This window comes from Zingiber officinale, chromosome 4A (assembly GCF_018446385.1).
Source record: "Zingiber officinale cultivar Zhangliang chromosome 4A, Zo_v1.1, whole genome shotgun sequence".
NCBI classification, from domain to species: Eukaryota; Viridiplantae; Streptophyta; class Magnoliopsida; order Zingiberales; family Zingiberaceae; genus Zingiber; species Zingiber officinale.
The window spans coordinates 57,339,360-57,355,132 of NC_055992.1; the positions used below are offsets into that span (position 1 = coordinate 57,339,360).

At 38.3% G+C, this 15,773-nt stretch overlaps 1 protein-coding gene across 1 annotated transcript in view; it reads left to right on the forward strand.

The window, feature by feature from the left end:
* LOC121973312 (late embryogenis abundant protein 41-like) overlaps positions 1-8,343 on the forward strand; it is a 29,943-nt gene extending 21,600 nt beyond the window's left edge. The window contains exon 3 of the mRNA XM_042524821.1: positions 8,138-8,343. The gene's annotated coding sequence lies outside the window, so the exon portion shown is untranslated. The remainder of the gene's footprint in view (positions 1-8,137) is intronic.
* The last annotated feature ends 7,430 nt before the right edge of the window (positions 8,344-15,773 follow it).

Genomic DNA, 15,773 nt, shown 5'->3' on the forward strand with positions numbered 1-15,773 from the left:
AAAAATTCCAGAAAAATCATAGAATTATTCTAATGCAAGTTTGAGAATTTTCGTGCGTTACAGGTTGATTCCTTTTGGAGGTGCCAACTATTCTGGAGCCTTCATTATTGATTTTCCTTTTAACTTGTTTTTAAAGTTCTAATTTTGAATTATATTCCTTTAAATTTATTTGTTAAGATAATTTTTATTTATTTATTTAATTATTTAGTAATTAAAATATTTTTTATTTTTGCTCCCCCTGGATCATAGCCTCAATAAGGTATATCAAGGTAATGTACTTGATCCTTGGAGACCCAATACTTACCAAGTCCAACTTGATTGACCAAGTTGGACTTGGGAACCCATGCTTAGACTAGTTTACTATTTGGTCTGTTGACTAAGGATAGATAGGATCGATATTTCTTCTTGGTTTTGAAACCTAATCCAGTTCTATTGTAAACAACTCTTTGTGTCCCAAGAATTAGGTCAAGGTTCTTGGACTCCAAAGAAAACCGTTCTAAGGTCTTCTCCAAATCCTTGACCTGAGTTTTCAGACTAGAATTTTCTTCCTCAAGCTTTTGGACTTGAGTTGAATTTCCAGTCTGAACTGGGTCAGGCAAGGTTTTGGAGTTAGTCACTTCTTTAAGGATTGTTATTTCCTTTAGAAGTGATTTTACCCAAATGTTTGATTTTGCTAATTTGCGTAATAAATAATTAACTAAATTATTTAATTACAGAATACTTACAGTGGGTTCAGGCCCTTCGGAAATGGATACGGATCTGTGGCTTCTTTCCGATTCAGCTTCTGATTCGCTCTCGCTCTCGGACACGTTGATTTGATCCCGGGCCATCAGTTCAAGGAGGCTCGTCTGGTTGAGCTCATCGTCAGTATCTTCTTCTGAAGATTCCTCAAAAGTTGCTTTCAGTACCTTCTTCTTTCTCTGCTTCTTTGCTTCCTTTTGAATTGGGCAGTTGGCCTTGATATGTCCCTTCTGATTGTACCCATAGCAAATTACCTCGAACTTGAATTTTGAGCTTGGTTGACTCTCCTTGGATTGTACTACCTTATTTAGGTCTCTCTTGTTGAAACCCTTCTTTTTGTTGTACAGTTTCTTCACAATGTACACAAGTTATGTTGTTAGTTCTTCGTCTTCATCGTCTGAGTCGGGTTCTTCTTCCGACTCTGGTTCAGTTCTTCGCTATGTTCTTGGTTCACGTGTTCTGCTTGTACCTGCAATCAAAGCGATGCCCTTCTCGATTGGTTGTGCATTAGTCTGCTCATGTAGTTCGAATTCAGAAAACAACTCATCTAATCTAATGGAAGATAAGTCCTTGGAGACTTTGTAAGCATCTACCATTGATGCCCACAATGTACTCCTCGGAAATGCGTTGAGAGCGTACCTTATTATGTCTCTGTTCTCGACCTTTTGCCCGATCGCGTGGAGGGAGTTGAGAATGTCTTGAATCTATGCGTGGAGTTGACTTGCTATCTCTCCTTCCTGAATTTTTAGATCATATAATTTATTAAATAATAGATCTCTTTTGCTTACCTTGGTGTCGGAGGTGCCCTCGTGGAGTTCGATCAGCTTCTCCCATAGCTCTTTTGCGCTGGAGAACGGTCCAACTCTGTTGAGCTCCTCCTTGGTCAGGCCACACTGGAGGGTGCAGGTGGCTCTAGCATTGGCTTCCACCTTCTTGATTAGAGTTGGTTCCCAGTTTTTACAGGGTGTAGGCTTGTCATCTTCGTCAGTTGGCAGTTGTAATCCAGTCTTGACGATCATCCACGTCTCGAATTGGATTTTTAGGAAAGTTTCCATCCGTCCTTTCCAGTACCCGAAATCTTCTTCGGTGAAGAGCGGGGGACGAACGGTACTGTATCCCTCTTGCTGGGCCATTTAATTAATATGCAAATACAAAACACAAAAAAAATGTCCCAAGACTAAGTCTTGAATTAGTAGTGCGAGAAAAAGTTAAAATAACAAGCACGAGTGGTGTTACACCAATTTTGAGCAAAAACCGATTCGTAAAAAGAATTAGAATGTAGCTATTAAGCTAATTCTAATTGAATTCGTAAAACTGAAAATAACAACAAAAAATGCTTGATTGGTGGTTGCACCAAATTGAAGCGACCCTGCTCTGATACCAATTGTTGGATCGAGAAGCGCTAGAGGGGGGTGAATAGCGCTCGTGGCTATTTTGATCGATTTAAAACACGAGTGATAAACACACCAGAAATTAAAAGGATAATCACATACAAAGACACAAGGAGTTACTTGGTTCGGAGCTTGTGGCGACTCCTACTCCAAAGCCCGCGATCGTTGATCACTTCCGGTGGGCAACAACTATAAGCTCGAAAAGTTATTACAAACTAATTACAATTTGAACTGTAAAGAAAGCAATACCGACAACAAGAATATCAAATCTGTAGTTCCGAGTTGTTGGGATGTTGCTACAGCACTTCGGGAACTTCTCGTTGGCATCTTGTCGCAAAAGGATCGCTTAGAAGGTGATGTCTTAGACTGCTGGTCGAAACCCCCTTATAAAGGGTGTTCAAGGCGCCTCCATTAAGCTCCAAGGTGCCTCCAACCCAAGGTTTTATTCCGACTCAGCCGTTGTTGATCAGGCTTTGACCGCTGCTCATTATCTACCTGAAGGCACCTTCAACGCCACTCCAAGGTGCCTCCAAGCCGCAGTCCAAGGCGCCTTCAATCCCCATGAAGGCGCCTCCAGCTCCTCTACACAGCTGGCTTTGGCTTGCACCCGAGGCGCCTCCAAGCTCCATGGAGGCGCCTCGGACATTGTTCATCCAAGGTGAAGTGTGCTCTTTTGTCCCTGTACAATGTGTTAGTCCACAAAATACACATATACCCTGCAAGACAAGGTTAGCACACATAAATATGATAAGAAAGGTGTTTGATAGTCTCTGGGCTGTCCGAGGCTGACTTCGGATTTTCAACCGAAAACCCTAGGTCGACCCGACGCCTACTGTTCCCTCTGCGGGGAACGCGTCCTCACCTACTCCTCTCCGGAGAGTTACCTATTGCCAATGTGATCCTACAGATCGATTGGACTTTTGCTCAATGCTCAATGCTTCTGGACTTTCTGCTGGACGCCTTCTCCCCGACCCATCCAGTCTTCCACCTGGTTCACGACACCAAGACTTTCCACCTAGGGTTACTACCCCTAGGATTTTTGCCTGAAGCCCTCGTCCCACCAAGACTTTCCGCATAGGGTTGCCACTCCCTATGACCTAGGGTTACCGCCCCTAGCGTTTTCACTTGCCTAACCTCAGTTAGGACTTTTGCCTAAGTATACTTAGGACTTTCCTGCAAGCTCATTCAAACTGTTAGATCACAACATAACCTTAACTTTGAATCCTTTGTCATTATCAAAATACTAGTTCGATTGTCGGATGCTTCCTGCACCAACAAAAACTTTTCTTTTTTGGGTTCACCAAGGAATATAAAAGAGGGGGAGAGGGTACCTTTATGAGACACACAACTTATTCTATTGTTCCTCTCCTCCATCCTTGGTGGTCATCCCTACCTCTTCCCTTTCTCTTCTTCATTGTGGCCGGCGGCATCTTCCCTTGTGGGGCACTCACTACAACAAAAATGTTAAAAGACAACACCCCTACGACAACGTTTTTAAGAGAAAGCGTTGCGTATTTGCTCAAAGACAACGGTTTTTGCCAAAACCGTTGTCTTTAAACTCCCCATTAAATATAAAAGACAACGGTTTTGTGAAAACTGTTGTCTTTGAGCGACTTTTTTTTAAAACGACAACACTTTTTACAACGGTTTTATAAACCGTTGTCTTTATCTGCGTTTTTAGGGGTTACAACAACAGTTTTGATAAAACCGTTGTATTTGACTTCGGTCTTTTTTTCCCCTCGCTCGCAGTTTTTGTTTCCCTCTCTCTGAATATCTTTTCGGCGACGTGTCTTCCCCTTTGCGTTCAACCCTATCCATTTTTCTTTCCCTCTCCTCATACAATCTCTTCACGCCGTCCTGTCGACCGATCGTCCGCCTCTGCTGGATCTTCCTCCATGACGATGTCCTCTTTTTTTTCCCCCATTCTGCTTTTTTGTTAAACTTGACTTGTTTCTGTTGTCTTTGAACTTCTGTTCCTAAATTTTTTCTGATCCAACTGCAGCAGCGGTAGCCACGGGATAGAGGAGGAAGGCGTAGGAGCAGTGGAGAAAGGGGAGATGAAGGCAGATGGACTGTATGGTTCGACGGGGCATGCCGACCGCCGCCATCGTACAACCTCGGGTACTGCTCTTCCCGCGGCTCCGACCTCCTCCTCCTCCGCCCCTCCCGCCGTTCGCTATCCGAGGGAGCTTCCTTCAGCTCCGGCTCTCTCCGTCAAGGCTTCGATCCAGGCCTCGCCCACTTGTCCTCGTCGCCGCCTCCACTAGGTCATCCTTCGATGACATTGATTCCCACAGCAGCTCCTCCAAGGTTGGATGTTGTTTTAGTTTTTTCCCTCTCTCTCTCTCTCTCTGGAATTATCAGACGCCATCTGCTGGTTGAACCTTGTCGCGTTAAATTAAAGAGGGATATGTAAATTTCAGTTCTTGTTTTTTTTTCATCACGATTTGAAATTTATATCAGAACTAAAATCTTTCACGGATCTTAGGTTCTAGGTGAGATAATAAAAACAAAGATGATTATTCAGGAGCATAAAGTCAATTGGTGATCGGAGTGACTTTATTCTGAAAGTATCTTCTTGTGGATTAAGTATTAACATATCCACTTTTTGTCAAGAAAATTATCTGGAAATAGTTGTTTTTGTATGTCTATGTTAAGATGTAAATGGAGCTTGTTGGTATTGGAAAATAGTGAAGCTTGAGGTAGGTTATATGCTGATGTATTGGTATAACGTCGGAGGACTTCGGACATTGAGATCGAATTGCTTATAAATAGAAATTTCAAAGGTAGTCGGCACATCTCAAACTATATGTTCTGAGTTGTTTCCTGAGAATAGTTTGAGTTGTTTATTATGTATCCTTGTGCCTCATAGAATTGCATCCTTAATGAGGTTCCGAGAAAAGTGAAAAGAGCATAGCTTTGAGAAGAAGATACGTTACACTGTTTGCAAGGAAGTAGCATCAAGGTAGGATGGGTGCATCATATAAAATCATTCCTATAGTGAATGCTTTGTATACACTATTATTTCAATATTAATTTTGGCATGCTTGCAATTACCTGGTTATTTCAAAAAGATTAGGAAGGGAACACAGATAAAAATGTCTAATTACATTCCTATTTATGATTTTATTATCCATTTCTACAAGTTGCAAAGGCTGATATAGCGCTTTGATTTGGGTGTGGAGATCAGTTAATCAGATTTGTTCTAATAAGTGTTTCTTTTTTTGGTATTTTAGGTTACTGGAGAGAAAAGTGGAGAATTTACTGCTCGACTTCTAGAATTCATCATGCAAGTAGCTCAAGGAATGAACAATGTGTGGATGTTGTTTAGGGATCTCAAAATGTTGATGCACTTGTTCTAAAGGAATCTGAAATATAAGGCACATTGGTTGATCAAAATGAATCAACCCCTGAGGTTGATAGCTTCAAGAGTGTTGACTCCTTTGAAGGAGGAAGAAGTTCTTTCAATGGAGCAAGTCATCCCCTAGAGCCAATGGATATTGATCTGGTGAAATCAGTCTATGTGGCAATTAACCAAGAGAAATTTGATGCAGGATGTTTAATGAAAGGAATCTCTACAAAAGGTCCATTTATAATAGCCATTTTTGGTTATATTTTTGTTTATGATTTTTCTTCTTGTCTCTTCATGAAGGTCCGAAGTTCTCACTGTGCTTATACTACTACTATTGCACTGAAAGTGATACATGGTATAGAAAGATGGTAAGTGATAATTTGCTAGTTGTCATCAATTTGCACAAGACATAGCAATACAGGAATGGTTGCCTCCCCACTCACTACAGAAGTAAGCTATAAGGTATTTTATTAGTGCTAGGAGTGGGAGGTGAGCCAACATGAGTTTTATTAGTCAATATGCAACTAGATAGAAGGACTTATCAGCTTCCTAATCATGGAAGCTATTTGGTATACTTAAACTTAGAGCTAGTCTGGTGTGCAGTTTGGTTAACCTTTGGCTAGGAGTTGGAATATTCTAGAGTTAACAAAAAGTGTACAAGCCAATTTCCAGTATTTTGTTAGAAAAAGGTTTTAGGAATTGATATGTTCCATTCCTTTAGTTGTATCACCTAGAAGAATCATTAAGGCGGGAGTAGGTAGAAAGTTAATTTAGATACTAACCTCACTATGCAAGTTATCGGGACTGCAACAAATGGTGAATGCCTCTTCTTACTATACACAATGCATTAGTAGCTGATTTTGTTTACATGCTTTGCAGTACCATTCGTGCTCTATTCGGCATGAAGATCTACGCATTCTGTTGCTTGAAATAGCGGGTGAGCATCGATAACTCAGATTGCAGATTCGATAATTCAGTGATACTGATTTGATCAAACTATCTTTTGGTTAAGACCTTCATAAAGATGCATAGAAACTGTTCTCATAGAATATTTTAAGGGTTTTTTTTCGATATATTGTTCTTGATGATGCTTGTTTTTCTTTCTTTCTAGGTTGTTGTATCGACATCCAAAGCATAGGAAATCAAGGGTATTCCTTAACTAATGGAGCAAAAGAGTTGTCTTTTGCTTGTGTTTTCACATAACATCTACAGGCAAAAGATATTACAAATTTAGGATCTCTTAGGGAAGCTGCAAAGATATTTGTACCTGGTAATTTTCTGATCAAAAAATATACATCTTTAGATTAATTTTTCAGCATGTTGTATATAAGTCAACCAACCGTAATCAAACTAGTTTTGTTTTCTAATGCTATTAGTGATTTTGTATATCCTTTGATACAAAACACACGCAAAAAATAGAAGAGGATTAGTGAAAGCCTATTGGTTTCTAGTTTCTCTAGGCTTATGGGAAAAGCATGACAAAAGCTTGAATGATTTGGCCACTCATCATCTCGAAATGGAAGTACTTCAAATTCTGCCACTAACAATAGTTGCAAGGGTCCAACAGTAATGGAATCTATAGAAATAGAGTCAACAAGAACATCAAGGGGGCGTACACGTATGGATAGGCTTGTTAAGCTAAGGGTCCAAGGAATTAAAAAGCATGTTAGCTTCAACAAAATTGGACAACCAGTTGGAGAATTCTTGTCATTTTGTCAATCCTGCCTATAACTCAACAAGTCCGCATCCTAAATCAATGTTTAGATGCATTTTCCACAGGTTTAGTTAATTTCTTATTGTCACGAGTATCTTTTAAGAATATTTTTGACTGATTATTTAGAAACTCAATGGCAAGGTCAATGGCATTCATTGATCTAATAGACAGGCACAGACAGAGTAAACTTATTCTGCAAATTTAAATCTATGTGCATAAGTTTTCCAATGGAAGTTACCAAGACAACTCTAAGTTGGTTAAATTTCTTGTATTGTATTAGTTTGTATTGTATTAGTTTGTATTGCATAAGTTACATTCTGAGACCATAAGTTGGTTACATTGATTGTATTTGATGTAGATTTATATGAATAAATCTAATTTTAGAATTCTGGAAATTAGTGTTGTCCTGGAATTGCTTTATATTAGACCTATGCGAAATCATGGAATTGTTTGTATTGCATAAGTTTATATTTCATAAGTTAAATTCTGAGACTATAAGTTGGTTATATTGCTTGTATTTTATGTAGATTTATATGAATAAATCTAAATCAGAATTCTGGAATTCTGGTATTGATCATTGTCATTGAATTGCTTTATATTAGAGCTATGTGAAATCCTGGAATTGCTTGTATTGCATAAGTTTGTATTGCATAAGTTAAATTCTGAGACTATAAGTTTGTTATATTGCTTGTATTTTATGTAGATTTATATGAATAAATCTAAATCAGAATTCTGGAATTCTAGTATTGCCCGTTGTCATGGAATTGTTTTATATTAGAGCTATGCGAAATCCTGGAATTGTTTGTATTACATAAGTTTATATTGCATAAGTTTTATTTCTTAGACCATAAGTTGGTTATATTGCTTGTTTTTATGTAGATTTATATGAATAAATCTAAATCTGGAATTGATAAGTTTTGTTTAATTTTTCTGTTGCAGGTACGTAACTCAGTCAATTCATGTAGCTTGAGACTTTTGATGCAAGGAGTGAGCTTTGTTAGGTTGTAAATTGCCTTACTAATGTGTAAAAGTCACATGGAGAACAGTACTGGAAAACATGTGATTTATGCATGGTTTGATACTACTCATCTTGTATATGTGTGGCTACAAGATGAATTATATATGGATGTTTATTTTGGATTTAATGTAGTAAATATTTAGTTTTGTATTGGTGGTTTGCTTATATAAAAATAAGATTGGTTGTTTGGTGTTAATAAATATTAAAGACAACAGTTAAAAATGTTGTAAAAACTATGTAAACCACAACGGATTTTTTTTGTAAAAAGTGATAAAAGACAACGGTTTTATCCATTGTAAAATATATTAAAATTATATACCACAATAGTTTATAATTGTTGTAAAAAAAGTAAAAGGAATAAATATTATCTACCACAACGGTTTATTTCTGTTGTTGAAATTATCTACCACAATGGTTTTAAAACGTTGTCGTATCCTTCGTAAATAAATTTTGAGCATATAAACAACAACGGATAAAAACCGTTGTCAAATGCCTACAAAGACAACGGATTCAAAACTGTTGTCGTAGGGAAATACATTCTACAACGCCCTCAGTTACAATGGTTTTTTGACCCTACGACAACGGATAATATCCGTTGTCGTTTGCAGTTTTTGTTGTAATGACTTGGTGGTCGGTAGCTTAGAGGTGAAGAAGTAGAGAAAGGAGGCATTGTTTTCTAGCATCCCTTGGAGCATTGTGGTGGTGTCCGAAACTTGGAAGCAAGGAAGGTTTTGGTAGTTTTCTTCTTGGTAGATCGTCGCCCACATGACGTCCAAGAAAAGAAGAGGAATACAATAGAAGATCAAGAGGTTGTTGCTTACAAAGAAAGGTATAACTAGTAGTTTTATTCCACATCATACTAGTTTTCTTTGAATGGATTTTTGAAATACCAAACACAAGAGGCTAATGATTCTAGGTTTCGAATTTATGATTCGAGTTTGGGTTTCTTTTGTTTTTTCAATCTTGTGATTCGATTGTTCTTAATGGTTAAACCTAGGGTTACTATAAGGAGATTAAATATTGAATTTCGTTGAAAGGCTTTGTCTAGGAAGTGGTGGATGATCCCATACCCAAGAAGGCCTAGTGTCGCGCCATGTTTACTTGGAAGCCGATCTCTGAAATAAATATTTAATCAAATTTGTAACATAGGTGGATTTGGATTAATAATGTTAAGCATCATTTGTGATCCAAGTCTAAACCTTTAAGAACATATAAGTTGAATTTGGAATCAATAATGTTAAGTTCTGTTTGCGATTCCAAATTTAATTTCTAAAGAACACAATAGGTTGTTAGGAATGGTTCAAGACTTGTATAAAATTTTTGTACATGGGAATCAGTACGATATTCTGAATAGCAACCAACATGTATGTGATTTGAACCCTCGGGCATGTCGAGGGTATTTTATGTGTGCATGATTGTAATTATTAAATACAGTCGGAGCTGTATTAGTTTATTTTACATTTTGTTCGATCTAGATTACATGTATATTCCTTCATGAAATATAGGATCGATAAATGTAATTTTTTATTTCTTATTGTTGCGGCTTGCTATGCGTGGTGCTACCTTGAGGACCAGAGGCGCGGCAAAGAAGGAAACAAGATAGACACGACGACATAAACCCTAGGGCCGATAGCTAGGTTTTCTCCTCCTCACCTGGCTAGGGTTGGTGGCATATAGAGGACAGCAATGGATGAGGCTATAATAGTTGAAATTTTATTTTTCATATTTATTGTCATTATATGTTGTGTTTATGTGCTTGTGTGCATGTGTGATGTGTGTGCTTGTTAAAATTCCTCGATTTTAAATAACTAAGTGGGAGAGGAATTATTTAAATAAATTCCACGGTCTCTATTGCTGGTTTATAAGTGATGCATACAAACTTGTGTATTGGCTTTAAGTGCCTTCCTCCATATCGGATGAGTTTGTTTGCAGATCACTAGATCAAACTTCCTCTATGGATGATTATAGGAAATTATTTACGTTTGTGTAATCTTCTCCATCTGAAGGGGCACAATTCTAATTAATGGACTAAGTATCAAGTAATGGTATACACTAAGGAGCATTTAATAGTATCCTCCCCATCAGAGTCACTGCTATTATTTGTGTGACCAAAGATAAACCAACTATTAATTTTATTTGTCATAAAGTTAGATTGACAAGATAATAAAATTAATGGGTAAAACCTCCTCTTACAAATGTTTGAATTAGTATACGTCCACACTATCATAGGATACGAAATTCACATTGTTTTGAGGTGTTGGTAAATTTAAATTATATTATTCGAGGAATCAATATTATTTTAAATTCTAAAGTTTTGACCAAATATTTTATTTTGTGATTCTTAGGATTTCAAAATAGCTTTCAATCTTCTTGATGTTATTTTAAAAGAAAACAAACTTACTAATCCCAATTATATTGATTGGAAACAAAACTTGGACATTATCTTAACTACTGAAGGATACAAGTTCGTACTTTTTGAGCTCTATCCTAATGTGCCTGATAGCGATTCTAGTGAAGAGGAGATTGACAGACATAGGAAATGGGCCAAGGCAGATGAGATGGCGCGGTGTTACATTTTCGCTTCTATGTCAAATGTGCTGCAACATCAACATCAGGCCATGCCTACTCCTATGACATGATGTACAATCTCAAAGAACTCTTCGAACACCAGAATCGGGCCGCCAGGAAAGAGGCTATGAGAAACCTAATGATGACCACCATGACTGAAGGGACACCTGTAAGGGATTATATCCTCAAAATGATGGCTCACTTGAACGAAATACAAATCCTTGGAGCTGAAATTGATAGGGTAACTCAGGTCGATATCATTCTCCAAACGCTATCCAAGAGTTTTAAGCAGTTCCGTCTGAACTATAACATGAACAAAAGGACTTATTCATTGGCGGAACTTCTGACAGAACTCCAAGCAGTAGAAGGGCTATTTCGTCAAAGTTCTCAAATTCACATTGCTGAAAACATTTCTACTTCTAAGCGAAAGGTAGGAAGAAGAAAAAGAAACATGTTAGTTCAACAAAGAAAGTGATTCAACCTCAAGGGACTGGACCGCAAGCAGGTGTGAAGAAGCTGAAAGACAAGTGCTTCACAAGAAAGCAGTTTGGACATTGGAAGGTGGACTATCCTTGCAGAAAGGAGAATAATAAAGGTATATCTCATTCATTAGTTATTGAAACATGTTTAGCGGTGTTATCTACCAGTACCTGATGTGTAGATACGAGAGCTACTGATCATGTTTGCAATTCATTGCAGAGGTTCCAGGAAACTCAACGACTACATGAAGGGGGAATCACCGTCTACATGGGCAATGCTACAAAAGTGGTGGCTATTGCAGTGGGAGATGTTTATTTATCTTTTGATAGAAATAAAACATTGATTTTGAGAAATTATCTTTACATACCATGTTTTAGAAAGAACTTGATTTTTGTTTCTAAATTATTTAAGGATGGATATTTTGTTTCTTTTGATGACAAAGTGGTTGTCAAGAAAAATAGGATGATTATCTGTTCTGGTACGTTGGTTGGCAATTTGTACACTCTTAATCCAATAACTCCCACGATGCAACAAATGGAAATTAATAACACATCTTCTAATTCTAATAAGAGAAAGCAACCTTCGGAAATGAACCAAATATATCTTTGGCATCTAAGGCTAGGTCATATTAACTTAAGTAGGATTCAAAGGTTAATAACTGATGGACCTTTGGGTTCATTGGTGGTGGAAAATTTTCCAACCTGCGAATCTTGCTTGGAAGGAAAAATGATCAAGAGACCTTTTAAGGCCAAGGGGTATAGAGCCAAAGATGTGTTGGAATTGGTTCATTCTGATTTGTGTGGACCTATGACTATCCAGGCGAGAGGTGATTTCAAATATTTTATCTCTTTTATAGATGACTATTCGAGATATGGGTACATTTACTTGATGCGCCCCAAGTCTGAATGCTTTGATAAGTTCAAAGAGTACAAGGCTGATGTAGAGAAACGCTATGGTAAAAGTATCAAGACACTACAGTCAGATCATGGTGGAGAGTACCTCTTAGGAGAGTTTAGGAATTACTTATCAAAGATCGGGGTTCAATCCCAATTATTTGCACCTGGTACACCCCAACAAAATGGCGTGGCAGAACGAAAGAATATGACTCTTATAGAAATGGTTAGATCAATGATGAGTTATTCAGAATTACCAAATTCGTTTTGGGGATATGCTCTAGAAACGGCGGCGTACATTCTGAACTTGGTACCTTCTAAGACAGTACCCTTTACTCCCTCAAAATTATGGAATGGGTGTAAGTCTAGTCTAAGACATATTCAAATTTGGGGTAGTCCATCACATATGCTGAAGGGAGATGCTGATAAGTTAGAATCACGTACAGAAGTTTGCTTGTTTGTGGGTTATTCTAAAGGAACGAAAGGTGGCTTATTTTATAGTCCCAAAGATCAGAAGGTTATTGTTAGCACCCATGTCCGATTTTTAGAAGAGGATTATGTAATGAACCACAAACCCATGAGTAAAATTATTCTTGAGGAAATAAGAGAGGAAACGTCTAATTTAGTACCAACGGTACAAGATGAGAGACCACAAGAAACTACAACATGTGTCACAAATGATGCACAATTACAGGTAGTGCCTCGTCTTAGTGAAAGGGTTTTTTGGCAACCTGATAGATTCATATTTTTGGGAGAGTCTTTGGACTTGATCCCTGGTGAGCATAAACCTAATCCCTGGACATATGATGAAGCACTCCAAGATAAAGATACAGTATCTTGGCAAAGTGCAATGAACTCTGAAATAGAATCTATATATTCTAATCAAGTCTGGGAGCTTTTAGAACCACCAAATGGTGTAAAAGTCATTGGATGTGAATGGGTCTACAAAAGGAAAAGAGGGGCAGATAGGAAGGTGGAAACCTTTAAAGTAAGGCTTGTTGCGAAGGGGTATACTCAGGAAGAGGGAATCAATTATGAGGAAACCTTTTCACTGATAGCCATGCTCAAGTCTATCTGGATTCTTTTATCTATTACTGCTCATATAGATTATGAGGTTTAGCAAATGGATGTCAGGACAGCTTTCCTTAACGGAAGTCTTGAAGAAAACATCTATATGAAGCAACCAGAGGGATTCATTGTGAAGGGCAAAGAGCATCTTGTATGCAAGCTCAATCAGCCCATTTATGGACTGAAGCAAGCTTCGAGATCTTGGAACATCTGGTTTGATAAAGTGATCCAGTCTTATGGATTCATTCAGTGTCCAGATGAGTCTTGTGTATACAAGAAAAGTGACGGAAACGTGGTGGTATTTCTTGTACTATATGTAGATGACATTTTGCTCATTGGCAACAATGTCAAAGTGTTGTCAGATGTAAGGGTATGGTTGTCCAAGAAGTTTCATATGAAGGACTTGGGAGAAAGTGGGCATATTCTTGGGATCAAAGTAATAAGGGATCGCAAGAAAAGGATATTGTACTTATCCCAAGCTTCATATATCGATACTATCCTAGCTCGTTTTAGCATGCAAAACTCCAAGAAAAGTTTTCTACTTTTTCGTCATGGAGTACCTTTATCTAAAGAGATGTGTCCTAAAACATCAAAGGAGATAGAGGAGATGAAAGCAGTTCCTTATGCTTCGGCTGTAGGAAGCCTAATGTATGCGATGCTATGTACGAGACTGGATATCTATTTTTCCATAGGCATGGTGAGCAGATATCAAATTAACCTAGAACAGGGGCATTGGACTGTCGTAAAACATATATTAAAGTACCTGAAAAGGACTAGAAATTATATGTTGGTTTATCAGCCAGATGATTTTGTCACGCCCCAGAGGAGTCCCTGTCCGAGAAAATTTCGGCAGCATCTCCCCTGTACGGTGGACAATCTGAAACTTTTCTACATCTTACAAATACCTCAGCCACAGGCGGCTGGAATAATAACAACAAAATAAAACATCACCACGCAGTTATATATAATCTATTCATCCTCTGGCTGTCACAACCACACAGTTAAGATAATTAAACAGTAAAATAATACTCTGACTCGAAATCCACCCTACTCCACTACACTCGTAAAGCTCAAATCCGACGAACTCACCTCTTCAGCCATCCAGGCAGGCATGTAGTAGAATAAAATCCAAATCCAAATCCATCGCAATAATAAAATCCGTACAATATCCATAAGCAGAATAATCCAAAACATATCATGTTCAAAACAGTCTAGAACAGAAAAGAAACCAAAGAAAAACCAAACATATCCTCGAGGTCTGCAGGGACCAGCACTACGTGCAGTGAGGACTAGCGACTGGAACTCCCTTCGGACAGCATCAACCTGAAAATAACAACAATGGAGGCGGGGTGAGTCCAACACTCAGCAGGTACAATTGATATGCAAAGTAAAGAAACAACACCTAGCACTAATCATGCGTACAGTCTCCTGATAAGAAAGATAAAAATGCATCTGAAGTAAACAGGAGAATACTGTACTAACCAGGTCCTGAGTATAAGGTCAAACAGTCCGAGGGATAAGGAAATCCTGTATGCATGTCAAACATAGGTATCCAAACAATATGCAGCATATAAATGCAGCAAACACAAACACAAGCAATAAATGCATCATGCATATGATGCCAATGATGCGTCCTGGTCACCCCTGACGCCAGTCGATCATCTCACACACAATAGTGAGGCCGAGTGGGTAGGGTGACAACTGCACTCTACTACTCCCCGATGAGTGACCGAGTGGACGGGATGCTGTCGGAGTACACCTATCCTCCTACCCCAAATCATAAATGGGGGAGCGCAATGCTCTCAACTCCCGGTACACAGTGACGGGGAGGAATCCCTGCCGGATAACACGTTGTGTCACACTACCCATGAGCGGACCAACGGTGCCTAACAGAGTCCCTGCTGCAACACACTCTGCCTGAATCGACCACTAACCCATGAGTGGTGGTGTGTGCAGATCCATGTAACTGGCGATGTGCTCAACAATAATGGAACGGACTATCGCACAGCATGCAATCATGCAAATGGTGCATGGCACTAACCACAAGAATATCCTGACCTAATCCACATATATATAAAAATGCATCATAGGTCAACGAATCCAAAACAATCCAAAGGTATACAGAAGGTATAAAACCTAGGTCCTGAACATGGTCAAGCATGACATATCACTACCCCTATAAGCATGTATAGACAGGTAAAGTATACATGGGATGCAAAACAAATCAATCAATCAAACATGTACCAAGATTTGGGTAGTGATTAACCGGAATAGATAAGAAACATAATTAATGAAACATGTTAATTCCATTACTAAGCATATCAAAGACAATAAGTCAAAAGTACCCGCCTCCGAAAATAGAAAGGTCCAATCTGACTCCGAGATACTCGTCTCGCATCAAAGTCTTGTGATACCAATGTAAATATATTTCATTTAACTACAATTCTCATAAATAGCTAAATGAAATCTCTAATCCTAAATTAGGGCAAACCCCTAATTCAAAAACACATAAACCTAATCAACATATAAATCTAATCAATCTGCACCT